The 15,187-nt window shown below is 39.1% G+C and overlaps 1 pseudogene; it reads right to left on the bottom strand.

Annotated features, from left to right (window-relative positions):
• Positions 1-10,655: 10,655 nt before the first annotated feature.
• LOC128579187 (cytochrome c oxidase subunit 7A2, mitochondrial-like) lies at positions 10,656-10,899 on the bottom strand (annotated as a pseudogene).
• Positions 10,900-15,187: the final 4,288 nt, after the last annotated feature.

The raw sequence follows: 15,187 nt of genomic DNA, 5'->3' as shown, positions 1-15,187 counted from the left end.
CACCCTACTTATTGCAACAAAGTGAGACTGTGTCTACAAAAATAACCAAAAACACTTCTAAGTACAAAAGAGAGAAGATGAGAAGAAGAAAACGAAGTAGTCATATTTACTCACGAAGAACATCTTAATGATGAAATATGGCTGTCATGTGTAAGTGATGTAATTACTTAGCTAAATATGCTGTAAAATTTTCTTTCCAAGGGCGGTGCTGTGGCTCAGTGAGTAGGGCGCCGGACCCATATGCCAAGGGTGGCAGGTTCAAACCCAGCCCTGGCAAAACTAAAACAAAAAAATAGCCAGGTGTTGTGGAGGGTGCCTGTAGTCCCAGCTGATTGGGAGGCTGTGGCAAGAGAATTGCATAAGCCCAAGAGTTAGAGGTTGCTGTGAGCAGTGTGACATCATGACACTCTACCGGAAGGCGGTACAGTGAGACTCTTTCTCTACAAAAGAAAAAAAAAATTCTTTCCAAATGAAACCCACCTATAAACAAATGGTAAAAATGACAATTTGTTCCTAAAATTACTTTATAAACAATTATTAATACTTACTGACTAAGTGAATAATAAAAGAAGAAAAAAAAAGAGAGGAGACTAGGGTGGGAGGAAGCAATGTAGAAAAAAATATACTGCAAAAATATGTGAAAGGGATAACAGAAAGAACACATAAATAACAGCAGAGACATCTGAGTTTTAGAGCTTAATGGTGATAGAGACAAATAAAATCCAAATTATTAATATAGGAAATGTAATCTGATCTCTCCAATAAGTCAAATGTGACTTTAGTGTATTTTGTACCTTTGTGTCCCCTGCAGCAACTTTCCTGTCCTCTGAAAACATAAAAATACACTGACCTAGATGGTCTATTTTTTGAAAACATTAGATAAAACATTTACATACCCAAGAATCTTACAGTTTTTAAGTAGATGAATCAGTTTTATTAAGTAAAAGTAAAATCAAGAATCACAAAGCAATGGAATTAGGCACATTAATAATGAATAACCGTACTTGTTTATATTGTACAGACATACTCCCATGGCAGATGAGTTAGTGAGTCCAAGTAACAAGACATATAGTGCATCTCTGCTACATTGAAAATATGTTTCCATGGGACATTTATACAAGTGATAGAGGCCATCTACAAAAAACTCACAGCCAATAGCATCAAATCAGTAAACAAGATCAATTTCCACAAATCAGTATCATTTGTAGTGCCAACAGTCAAGCCAAAAATAAAATCAAAGACTCTCCTTCTTTTACAGCAGCTATAAAGAAGATGAAATATGTAAAAATGATACCTAACAAAAGATGTGATGATCTCAAGAGAACGATGAAATTTTGAGAAAAGAAATAGTAGCGCTGAGGAGGTGGAACAAGATGGCGGCCAAGTAACAGCTTCCTTGCATCTGGGCACCGTGAGTCTGAGGAGATAGGATTCCAGGCATCTCTGGCTGGTGGGATCTGCCTATCACCACCACTGTGAGGATACAGGGAGTCAGCGAGAGACTTCTGGACCCCAAGAGGAGGACTAAAGAAGTGGAAAAGCGGCAAGTGGTCACGTGTCTTCAATCCGTCTAAACCCACCCACAATTGTAAGTTCAGGAGCAACGAGACTGCAAACCAGAAAGGCCTTACCTGTGAACTGTTTTGGTGTCTTTGGACTTGGCACTCAGTTGAACTGCCTTGGGGAGAGCCTGAGCAGGAGTGCGGAGAACTTTGGCCATTGTCTAGGGCCCCAGTCTGAGCCGCTGAGCCAGAAGGTGCTAATAGTGTTTGGCTGTGGGACACAGGGAGCCATTGGGAGCGATCTGCCCCAGCAAGCTCCGCCCTCAGGGTCACAGAGCTAGAAATGGGTGGGAGCTGGTAACCCAGTAACCAAGTAGCCTAAGGGTGGGGTCTGAGCAGCCTTGCAGCCCTAACCCTCAGGTCAGAGTGAGACCAGTTTTGGCACACTGGGTAAGTGGATAGCCACTTCAGCAGGGATTCCAGCGAAAAGTACTTTCCTGGGAAAGCTTCTGCTCAGCAAATTTATCAGCTCAAAGCGACTTTTAAGTGGGCTGAAGAGAGATGTAGGGTGTCTACCTGCTGGAGTTTGAGAAATCAGCAGCCTCCAGTCGTATCAGAACTGTGACTAACATCTCAGACCCCAGAAAACCACGTGTTTCCAGACAATATTCAATAACATATACATACTGCTTTGTTTTTGGTTGTGTTTTTTTTTTTTTTGTTTGTTTGGTTATTATTTTTGTTGATTTTGATGCTGTTGATGTTGTTTTTTTTTTTCTAATTTCAACCTTTTCCATACAAATCCTTTTTTTCTCAATTTTTCTACTTTAATTATAATTTCCCATTGCTGCCTTTTTCATAACTAGAACTTCATTTTTGCTAGTGTTTATACCGCTATTATTTGCATTTTCACCCAATATTATCCGTAAAGTTTCCTGTTTGCTTGTTTTGTTTTGATTTATAGCATTTTTATCTTTCCTCTCTACTTGTTGGAGGTGGGGTACTGTGTCTGATCAGGTTAGCAAAAAGCTGCTGACCTCAAGAAAATCACCCAACTGGGCACCCCCAGAAGGTTTTTTTTTTTTTTTTTAAGGTTGAGTCAAAGTATCCTACTGTACACCTATATTGCTCTGTCTCCCTCTTTCTGTGCCTCTCTTCTTTTCGTCAATGTTCTTTTTACCCACCACCTCTACTTTCTCTTTTATTCTTTTTTTTTCTTATCACTCGGTCCTCCTTTCTTTTATTCCTTATTTGCTCTTCATCCTTCTCACTCTTATGGTCCTGTAACCCTTAGTCCACAGGCATGAGAACTAAAAGAGTAAGAGGAAGTGAAAGGAAAATTAGGGCAAGGAAACAGATAAAAGAAATCACTCATGAGGAAGAATCAGCAGAAAACTCCAGGCAACATGAAGAACCAGTCCAGAACAACCCCACCAAGGGACAATGAGGTAGCTACAGCAGAGGATTCAACCTATAAAGAAATGTTAGGAATGACAGAAAGGGAATTTAGAATACACATGTTGAAAACAATGAAAGAAATGATGGAAACAATGAAGGAAACTGCTAATAAAGTGGAAAATAACCAAAAGGAAATAAAAAACAGAATCAAATAGGAGATGAATGATATGAAGAACATAAAACGGATATAGCAGAGCTGAAGGAACTGAAACAGTCAATTAGGGAACTTAAAGATGCAATGGACAGTATCAGCAACAGATTAGACGATGCAGAAGTAAGAATTTCAGAAGTAGAAGACAAAGTTCTTGAGGTAACTCTGATAGGAAAAGAGGCAGAAAAGAAGTGAGAGAAAGCGGAATGTTCACTGTCAGAATTATGGGACTTTATTATGGGAAGCGATCCAACATACAAGTTATAGGAATTCCAGAAGGGGAAGAAGAATGCCCCAGAGGAATGGAAGCCATACTAGAGAATATTATAAAAGAAAATATCCCAAATATCACCAAAGATTCTGACACACTGCTTTCAGAGGGATATTGGACCCCAGGTCACCTCAACTCTAACCGAGCTTCTCCAAGACACATTGTGGCGAAACTGTCCAAAGTCAAGACAAAGAAAAGATTCTGCAAGCTGCCAGGAGTAAGCGCAGTTGACCTACATGGGCAAATCAATCAGAGTGACCGCAGACTTCTCTAATGAAACTTTCCAAGCAAGAAGACAATGGTAATCTACCTTTAATCTACTTAAACAGAATTCCGTACCCTGCTAAGCTAAGCTTAAAAATTGATGGAGAAATCAAATCATTTACGGATATACAAACATTGAGGAAATTCGCCACAACAAGACCAGCTCTACAGGAAATACTTCAACGTGTTCTGCACACTGACAACCACAATGGATCAGCAGCAAAGTAAGAACTCAGAAATTAAAGGACAGAACCCAACCTCCACACTGATGCAAAAGATGAAACTAAGCAATGGACTCTCACAAAATAAGAAAAATAGACTACTACCACACTTATCAATTATCTCAATAAATGTTAATGGCTCGAATTCCCCACTGAGGAGACAGAGATTGGCTGACTGGATTAAAAAGTACAAGCCATCCATTTGCTGTCTGCAAGAAACAAACCTGGCTTCAAAAGACAAATTAAAGCTCCTAGTCAATGGTTGGAAGACAATTTTTCAGGCAAATTGAATTCAGAACAAAAGAGGAGTTGCATGTTATTTTCAGATACGTGTGGATTTAAAGCAACTAAAGTCAAAAAAGACAAAGATGGTCACTTTATATTGGTCAAGGGAAAAATACAACAAGAATACATTTCAATTATAAATATTTATGCACCTTATTTAAATGATCACAGATTCTTGAAACAGACCTTACTCAGTATGAGCAATATGATAACTGATAATACCATAATAACAGGGGACTTTAACACTCCTCTTACAGAGCTTGATAGATCCTCTAAACAGAAATTAAACAAAGATACAAGAGATTTAAATGAGACCCTAGAACAACTGTGCTAGATGGATGCATATAGAACACTCCACCCCAAAGATAAAGAATGTAAATTCTTCTCATCACCCCATGGAACATTCTCCAAAATTGATCATATCCTGGGACACAAAATAAATATCAACAGAATCAAAAGAATTGAAATTTTACCTTGTATCTTCTCAGACCATAAGGCATTATATGTGGAACTCAACTCTAACAAAAATGCTCAACACTGCCCAATTGCATGTAAATTAAACAATCTTCTGTTGAATAACAGATGAGTGCAGGAAGAAATAAAACAGGATATCGTTAACTTACTTGAGCATAACCACAATGAAAACACAAGCTACCGAAACCTCTGGGATACTGCAAAACAGTTTGAGAGGAAAATTCATCGCTTTACATGCCTACATTCAAAAAACAGAAAGAGAGCGCATCAACAATCTCACAAGCCATCTTATGGAACTGGAAAAAGAAGAACAATCTAAGCTAAAACTCAGTAGAAGAAAAGAAATATCCAAAATCAAATCAGAGATCAATGAAATTGAAAACAAAAGAATCATTCAGAAAATTAATGAAACAAGGAGTTGGTTTTTTGAAAAAATAAATAAAACAGATAAACCATTGGCCAGACTAATGATGAATAGAAAAGTAAAATCTCTAGTAAACTCAATCAGAAATGATAAAGGGGAAATAACTGATCCCACAGAGATACAAGAGATCATCTCTGAATACTACCAGAAACTCTATGCCCAGAAATTTGTCAATGTGAAGGAAATGGATCAATATTTGGAATCACACCCTCTCCCTACACTCAGCCAGGAAAAAATAGAGCTCATGAACAGAACAATTTCAAGCACTGAGATCAAAGAAACAATAAAATATCTTCCAAACAAAAAATGCCCTGGACCAGATGGCTTCACTCCAGAATTCTATCAAACCTGCAAGGAAGATCTTATTCCTGTACTGCAGAAATTATGCAGAAAAATTGAGGAAGAAGGAATCTTCCCCAACATATTCTATGAAGCAAACAACAATTTGATACCAAAACCAGTAAAAGACCCAAACAAAAAAGGAGAATTTCAGACCAATCTCACTAATGAATATAGATGCAAAAATTCTCAACAAAATCCTAGCTAATAAATTACAGCTTATCATCAAAAAAGTCATTCATCATGATCAAGTAGACTTCATCCCAGGGATGCAAGGCTGGTTTAACATACACAAGTCCATAAACGTTATCCACCATATTAACAGAGGCAAAAATAAAGATCACATGATCCTCTCAATAGATGCAGAAAAAGCATTTGATAAAATCCAGCATCCTTTTCTAATTTGAACTCTGAAGAGTATAGGCATAGGTGGCACATTTCTAAAACTGATTGAAGCTATCTATGACAAACCCACAGCCAATATTTTATTGAACGGAGTAAAACTGAAAGCTTTTCCTCTTAGAACTGGAACCAAACAAGGTTGTCCTCTGTCACCTATACTATTCAACGTAGTGCTGGAAGTTCTAGCCAATACAATTAGGCAAGACAAGGAAATAAAGGGAATCCAAATGGGAACAGAAGAGGTCATACTCTCCCTCTTTCCTGACAACATGATCTTATACTTAGAGAACCCCAAAGACTCAACCACAAGACACCTAGAAGTCATCAAAAAATACAGTAATTTTTCAGGATATAAAATCAATGTCCACAAGTCTGTAGCCTTTTTATACACCAATAACAGTCAAGATGAGAAGCTAATTAAGGACACAACTCCCTTCACCATAGTTTCCAAGAAAATGAAACACCTAGGAATATACCTAACGAAGGAGGTGAAGGGCCTCTATATAGAAAACTATGAAATCCTCAGAAAGGAAATAGCAGAGGATATTAAAAAATGGAAGAACACACCATGGTCATGGATTGGCAGAATCAACATTGTTAAAATGTCTATACTTCCCAAAGCAATCTACTTATTCAATGCCATTCCTATCAAAATGCCAACATCGTATTTTCAAGATTTGGAAAAAATGATTCTGCATTTTGTATGGAACCAGAAAAAAACCCATATAGCTAAGGCACTTCTTAGCAATAAATATAAAGCTGGGGGGCATCAGCATACCAGATTTTAGTCTGTACTACAAAGCCATAGTGGTCAAGACATCATGGTACTGGCACAAAAACAGAGACATAGACTCTTGGAATTGAATTGAAAACCAAGAAATGTAACTAAAATCTTACAACCACCTAATCTTCGATAAACCAAACAAGAACATACCTTGGGGGAAAGACTCTCTATTCAATAAATGGTGTTGGGAGAACTGGATGTCTACATGTAAAAGACTGAAACTAGACCCACACCTTTCCCCACTCACAAAAATTGATTCAAGATGTTATGATAAAGGACTTAAATTGAAGGCATGAAACAATAAAAATCCTCAAAGAAAGCATAGGAAAAACACTGGAAGATATTGGCCTGGGGAAAGACTTCATGAAGAAGGCTGCCATGGCATTTGCAACAACAACAAAAATAAACAAATGGGACTTCATTAAACTGAAATGTCTCTGTACAGCTAAGGAGACAATAATCAAAGCAATGAGACAACCTACACAATTGGGAAGGATATTTGCATATTTTCAATCAGACAAAAGCTTGATAACTAGGATCTATAGAGAACTCAAATTAATCCACATGAAAAAAGCCAACTATCCCATTTATCAATGGGCAACAGACATGAATAGAACTTTCTCTAAAGATGACAGACAAATGGCTAACAAACACATGAAAAAATGTTCATCATCTCTATATATTAGAGAAATGCAAATCAAAACAACGCTGAGATATCATCTAACCCCAGTGAGAATGGCCCACATCACAAAATCTCAAAACTGCAGATGCTGGTGTGGATGTGGAGAGAAGGGAACACTTTTACCCTGCTTGTGAGACTAGAAACTAGTACCACCTTTCTAGAAGGAAGTATGGAGAAACCTCAAAGCACTCAAGCTAGACTTCCCATTTGATCCTGCAATCCCATTACTGGCATGTACCCAGAAGGAAAAAAAATCCTTTTATCATAAATACACTTGTACTAGACTGTTTATTGCAGCTCAATTTATAATCGCCAAAATGTGGAAACAGCCTAAATGCCCACCAACTCAGGAATGGATTAACAAACTGTGGTATATGTATACCATGCAATACTATTCAGCCATTAAAAAAAATGGAGACTTTACATCCTTTTTATTAACCTGGATGGAAGTGGAAGACTTTATTCTTAGTAAAGCATCACAAGAATGAAGAAGCATGAATCCTATGTTCTCAATTTTGATATGAGGACAATTAATGACAATTAAGGTTAAGGGGGGGAAGCAGAAAGAGGGACTGAGGGAGGAGGGTGGGGCCTTGGTGTGTGTCACACTTTATGGGGGCAAGACATGATTGCAAGAGGGACTTTACATAACAATTGCAGTCAGTGTAACCTGGCTTATTGTACCCTCAATGAATACCTAACAATAAAAAGAAAAAAAAAGGGAAAGAGAAAAAAAATATAGCAGCACCTGTGGCTCAGTGAGTAGGGTGCCAGCTCCATATACTGAGGGTGGCAGGTTCAAACCCTAGACCTGGCTGAACTGCAACCAAAAAATAGCCGGGTGTTGTGGCGGGCACCTGCAGTGCCAACTGTTCGGGAGGCTGAGGCAGGAGAATCATTGAAGCCCAAGAGCTAGGGGTTGCTGTGAGTCCTGTGACATCATGGCTCTCTACTGAAGACAGTAAAGTAAAACTCTTTCTCTACAAAAGAAAAAAAAAATGAAATAGCAGAAGCTGTTAACAAGTGGAAAAACATACCATGCTCTAGGCTGGGAAGAATCAACATTTGTTTTTCATTTTTTTCCAGACAGAGCCTCAAGCTGTTGACCTGTTGAGTTCTGTAGCAGCATAGCTCACAACAAACTCCACTCCTAGGCTTAAGTGATTCCCTTTCCTCAGCCTCCTATGTAGCTGGGACTACAGGTGCTTGCCACAACACCCAGCTATGTTTTGGTTGTAGATGTCTTTGTTGTTTGGCAGGCCCAAGATGGATTCTAACCGGCCAAATCTGGTGTATGTGGCTGTCACCTTAGCCACTTGAGCTACAGGCACCAAGCCAGAATCAACATTGTTAAAATGTCCATACTACCCAAAGCAATTTACAGATTTAATGTAATCTCTATTAAAGTACCAAAGTCATACTTTACCCACATAAGCAATACATTCTTTAGAAATAAAAACAAATCTGGAGGCATCAGATTACCAGACTTCAGGTTATTATATTACAAGTTTATAGAGATCAAAGCAGCATGACATTGGGCACAAAAATAGAAATGCAGATATATGGAATAGAATAGAGAATCTACAGATGAGCATATCATCATTTGATTTTTGAAAAGCCTAACAAAAACATGCACTGAAGAAAAGAAGCCCTATTTAATAATGGTGCTGGTAGAACAGGTTAGTCACATGTAGAATGAAATTGCACTCACATCTCCTACTACCAAAAATAATTATTCTCACTGGATAAAAGATTGAAATTTAGGACATGAAACAATTAAACTTCTGGAAGACAGTATGGGGTAAATGCTTTAACTATTGGCCTGGGTAAAGATTTTGTGTGAAAGACCCCCCTGTCAATTACAGAACACCAGTAAATAAATAAGATTTGATTAAGATGAAAAGCTTCTCCTTAGCTCTGGCACGGTTGCTCATTAAAAAAAAAAAAAAAAAAACTCTAATTCTAGTACTTTGCGAGGCTGAGGAAAGTGGATTATTTGAACTCAGAAGTTTGAGACCAGCATGAGAAAAAGCAAGACCCCATCTCTAGTAAAAATACAAAAACTGAGGCAGGAAGATTGCTTGAGCTCAAGAGTTGCTGTGAGTGATGTTGCCAGGGCACTCTATCCAGGGCAATAGCTTGAAACTGTCTCAAAAAAAAAAAAATTAAAAGGCTTTTGCAGAGCTAATGTTACCACAACTCAATGAAACAGACAGCCTACAAAATGGGATAATTTTTTCTTATGCTTTTTTCATTTTTAATCTGACAAAGTCCTGATAATTATACTCTACAGAGAACTCAAATTAAACAAGAGTAACCTCATTTCTATGTGGGTAAGAGACTTCAACAGAAACTTCTCTGAAGATAAAAGATAAGTCACCAACAAACATATTAAAATTCTCATTGTCTTTATCATCAGAAAATCTCAAATCAAAACCATGCTGAGACATCACTCAGTCTACATCACAAAGTACCCAAACTGCAGTTTGTGGCATGCATGTGAAGAGAAGGGAACTTTTCTACACTGTAGATGGGATTTCAAACTAAAACAACACTTAGGGAAAGAAGTAGGGAGAATCTTTAAAAACTACAAGTTTATCTTTCATTTGATCCGACAATTCCATTACTAGGTATCTACACAGAAGAACAAGAACCTTCTTTTTTATTTTTATTTTCTTTAAAGACAGAGTTGCACTTGGTTACCCTCAGTAGAGTGCAGCAAGTGTCAGAGCCACAGCATCTTCAAATGCCTGGGCTTAAGCAATTCTCTTGCCTCACACTCCCAAGTAATTGGGACTACAGACACCGGCGTCAACACCCAGCTATTTTGTTGTTGTAGTTGATATTATTGTTTAACAGGCCTGGACCCCCTTCCCCGCCCTATTGTACATGGCCCGCACCCTAACAACCGAGCTACAGGGCAAAACTGAGAAAAAAAAAATCATTTTGGGCAGCACCTGTGGCTCAGTGAGTAGGGCACCGGCCCCGCATGCCAAGGGTGGCGGGTTCAAACCCAGCCCCAGCCAAACTGCAACAACAACGAAAAAATAGCCAGGCGTGTGGCGGGTGCCTGTAGTCCCAGCTGCTTGGGAGGCTGAGACAAGAGAATTGTGTAAGCCCAGGAGTTGGAGGTTGCTGTGAGCCATGTGACGCCATGGCACTCTACCTGAGGCTGGTACAGTGAGACTCTGTCTCTAAAAAAAAAAAAAAAATCATTTTACCTCAAAGATATTTGCATAAGAATTTTTTTTCCCAATGGTTAAAGACTGCTTTATGTGTAGCAATTAATACAAATCAATAAACATTGATCCCCAATGAAGAGCTCAGTTAATCATCAGTTTACTGGTCCATACAGAGCTAAATGAAAGTGAACCAAGTGATCACTGGGATGACTGAAGTCAATCCTGCTTCTTGGGAAATGAAGCCACAGCCAATAGATAGTTAGCACCTGCTGTAAGAACCATGGTGCCTCTATACAGTCGGAGGTCATCAAGCTAGCCCACCCTTTAGGTAAACTGGAATCCCATTATTTTTCCGAAATAGCTTTTGCTTCTCTGGAACTTTATTTTCAAAATGCCTGTGTGAAGCACTGCTTAGGCTCCTCTGCAAAATCTGAGGGAGAGCCAACAGTTTCTGCAGCATCTTGCCTCAGTTACTGCCCACCAACTGGTACAATTGAAGACAGAGAATAAAAAGTCACCACACTGGAAACGGTGTGGGGTGCACCAGAATTTTTATTGCAGTTCAGTTCATAGTTGCCAAGTTATTGAAGCAACTTGAGTGCCCATTGACGCATGAATAGATTAAAACATTGTGGTATATGTACATTGTTTAATACTATTCAGCCATTAGAAAACATGTAGACTTTTACATCTTTTATGTTTATGTAGACGGAGTTGAAACATTTTCTTCTTAGTAAAGTATTCAAGAATGGTAAAAATTTCTAACATGAAACCAATATATAAATAATAACATGCTCATACAATTGGTAAAACATAAATATAGTGTAGTAAGTGGGGTGAGGAGTGCCTGGTGGGAGGCTGATTGGTGGGAGGCAGGAAGGCATTTGGCAAGGTCTCACCTAATGTGCACAATGAAAGGGGGTTTAGCTGAAGAGTTCTTTTGTAATTTGAACTTTATCTTAGAAGATTGAACAATGTAACCTAAATGCTTGTATTCATTTGAAATTTAAAAAAAAAATTGAAAAATTCAGGTACCATATCTAGTGGGAGGACCTGTTGCAACTTCTCAAAAAGCTTAATAATGTGAATTTTTTTTGGTTTGTTTGTTTGCATTTTTTTTTTTTGGCAGGGTTTGAATGCACCACCTGTAGCAATATGAGGCAGGTGCCCTACTTCTTTGAACAACAGGTGCCACACAGAAATTTTTGTTAACACACTGTCAATACAGAAAATTCCAATTTTAGAAAAATACTGTGTTAAATGGAAAAAACTTCTACTCTTTTCTAGCATAAGTGAATTGCATTTTAAAATATGATATACACTCCGGGAGCATGATGGTGGACAGGACGGACGTGTAGCCCACCTCTCCCAAGCCATCAGGTGAGAGCAAAGGCAGTCTGGACCTTCCCTGTGTGTGGATTATTGGAGTGGACAGACAGCTAAGACGCCCAGCAAACTGGTGGATTGCTATATATGAGGGGTAATTTAAAATCACAGACTCTGTTGTAGAGATTCTTCCCTGCTTGGACTTGCCGGCCAGCAGGGCCCTGCCCTACGGAGGTCAGCAGCTTGTAAATGCTGACAAAACCCAATTGACAAATAATTATTCCTGAACTGAGGGAGGCATCTGAAAGGAGATCCACTCAAAATTACTGGGGAGCTGGGCAAACTGTTGGACAATTGAAGGGAGGGGATCCTGCCCAGGAAACAGACATTTTGAACTACCCAAAAGGGCAGGCACATTTCCCCCAGGTGTTGGAGGGGGCTGACGGTTCAGGCTGCACAGCAAACTGGCTGGCGCTGATCCAAAAGGGAAACTCTGAACCATAAAACTCAGAATAAGTCCCCCGAATGCTCCAACCATGGCAACCAGCTTGAAGCCAAGGACCCAGCTTTACCTGCTAAAGCCCCGAAGTTGACTTCAGCCCCAGGACCCAGCTACAGCAGACAAAACTGCAAGCCCACCAATGACCACGCGAACTCAGCACCACTCCCCCAACAAGTGATTGCAGTCGCCAGCTTACAGGAGAACCTGGGAACAGAGTGGAAAGACTTAAGCATAGACACCTGCACTGAGAGGGAAGGTGGGTCGCAAGTGCTGTCTGGAAAAGAACAGCGGAGGTTACACAATTCTTAGGCAACAAACTTTTACAGAAATTCCAAAATGGCGATCTGCTGTGGAAGGTGGTTGCCATGGTAAGAGTATAAACTGTAAATCGGGTATAAGTCTCGGAACCACTCACATCGCCAGCTGGTGTCCAGAAAGTATAATGCTGTATGAATATATTCCTACGAAAATTGTTCCATTCAGCAGACATATAGATATAAACATAGGTATATTTCTACATGCAAGAATATTTTTGTAGTTGGTGCCTTTTTTGCTTTGTTTTGTTTTTGGTTTTGGTTTTCGTGTTTTTTCTTTTTTCTTTTGTTTTTGTCTGTTTTTTCCTCACCATTTTCTTAGAGGAGATTTCGATAATTTTTTATTATTACTTTTAATATAGATATATTTTTTTATTTCCATGTTTTCTAATTTTAATTTCTTTTTTCTTCTCATTTAACATCCCTACTAACACCACTTTTTTCTCTCTTTTTTTTCCTTTCTTTCAATTATTTTAGGATTATCACTATTTTTATTGCAGTTGTTCTTATATTGCTTTTGTCGTGGCTGCTGCCTGTATGTCTATGTGTTTCCGTCTGTCTCTGTATCTATGGGCCCATGTGCCTGGTAACCTTTGTATCTGTTCATTTGGTCTCAATGAGCTTGGTGTTATGACCTGAAATTCTGAGCTCCTAACTCTCTCCTCCACTCTCACTCCGTGATCTGGAGACCTGCACCCCCAGGAGTCCAGATTCTTGGGTGATCTCTCGAGAGGTGCAGAGAGGACCTGGACTGCAGCTGGCCAGTGCTTAATCTGTAGCAAAGGAGCGAGAAGACAATGGTTGGCTAAGAGGGAATTACACTGGAGCGGTGGTGCCCCAAGGTGCAGAGCAACAGCCATCTTCAGCAATAATAAGGCCCACCCCCAGATATCCTTTAGCCTCCCCTCCTGTCTTCCTGGGCAACAAAATGAGACCGAGCATCTTCTCAGATGGCAACCACCATGGAACAGGGCTGGGACTGAAATGAAGGCCCCCTGAGACTTAAACCCAGAGCATCTATTTCACTAGGGTCTAATAGAAACCAGCTGAACACAAAACAGAACCACTTAGCCCCTCTACACAAAAGAGGGCCCCAGTTTCTCAGGCCACGGCACTGTACGGGTCCTTGATAAAACACAAGGGGAGAAATCAAAGGAAGTAAAACAATCATGGGGTGGAATCAGCGGAAAAACTCTGGTAACATGAATAACTAGAATAGATCAACCCCCCCCCAAGGAAAGATACGACAGACATAATTGAAGATCCCATTCACAAACAACTGGCTGAGATGTCAGAAATAGAATTCAGAATTTGGATGGCAAACAAGATTAACAAAACGGAACTGGAAATTTGTAGAGAAATTCAAAAGCTGTCTCAAGAATTTAATGAATTTAAAGACAAAACCACCAAAGACTTAGACACACTGAAGCAAGAATTTGCAGCCCTCAAAGATATGAAAAAAACAGTAGAATCCTTTAGCAACAGAATGGACCAAGCAGAAGAAAGGATCTCCGACATTGAAGATAAAGCCTCTGGAATGCTCCAAAACTCTCAAAGAGGAAGAGAAATGGAGAGCAAAAATGGATCACTCACTCAGAGAGCTCTGGGATAAATCAAAGAAGGCAAATATCCTACTCATAGGAATTCCTGAAACAGATGAAGTGGCCTCACTGGGCGCAGAGGCCTTTCTGCATGAAATTATGAAAGAGAATTTTCCGGAAATGCCTAGAGAACCTGAAATTCAGATAGCAGATAGCTTCAGAACCCCAGCAAGACTCAATCCCAATAAGACATCCCCAAGCTTATCATAATTAACTTCACTAAAGTTAATATGAAGGAGAAAATTCTCAAAGCGGCCAGGCGAAAGAAAACTATTACCTTCAAAGGGAAGAACATTAGAATGACTGCAGATCTCTCTGCTGAAAGTTTTCAGGCCAGAAGAGGGTGGTCATCAAAGTTTAATCTCCTCAAGCAAAATAACTTTCAAACTCAGATCTTGTACCCAGCTAAACTGAGTTTCATTTATGAAGGATAAATTAAATACTTTAATAATATACATATGCTAAAGAAATTTGCCATAACCAAACCAGCTCTTCAGGATATTCTCAGACCTATCCTCCATAATAACCAACCCAATCCTCTACTACAAAAGTAAACTCACTCAGAAACTTCTGACAAAGTCCAACTTCCACAATGGCAAAAGGATTAAAAATGCCCACTGGACTTTCGAAAACTCAATACCAAAAATTTCATCAAACTTATCAATACTCTCAATTAATGTAAATGGCTTAAACTGCCCTCTAAAGAGACATAGTTTAGCTGAATGGTACAAAAACTCAGGCAAGACATTTGTTTCATACAAGAGTCACATCTTAACTTAAAACACAAATACAGACTCAGGGTGAAAGGATGGTCATCCATATTTCAGGCAAATGGTAACCAGAAAAAAGCAAGTGTTGCAATTTTATTTGCGGATACTATAGGCTTTAAACCAACAAAAGTAAGGAAGGACAAAAATGGTCACTTCATATTTGTTAAGGTTAAGACTCAATATGATGAGATTTCAATTATTAATATCTATGCACCCAACCAGAATGCACCTCAAT

Source organism: Nycticebus coucang, chromosome Y (genome assembly GCF_027406575.1).
Source record: "Nycticebus coucang isolate mNycCou1 chromosome Y, mNycCou1.pri, whole genome shotgun sequence".
NCBI classification, from domain to species: Eukaryota; Metazoa; Chordata; class Mammalia; order Primates; family Lorisidae; genus Nycticebus; species Nycticebus coucang.
This window is presented reverse-complemented; position numbering and strand designations above follow the sequence as displayed.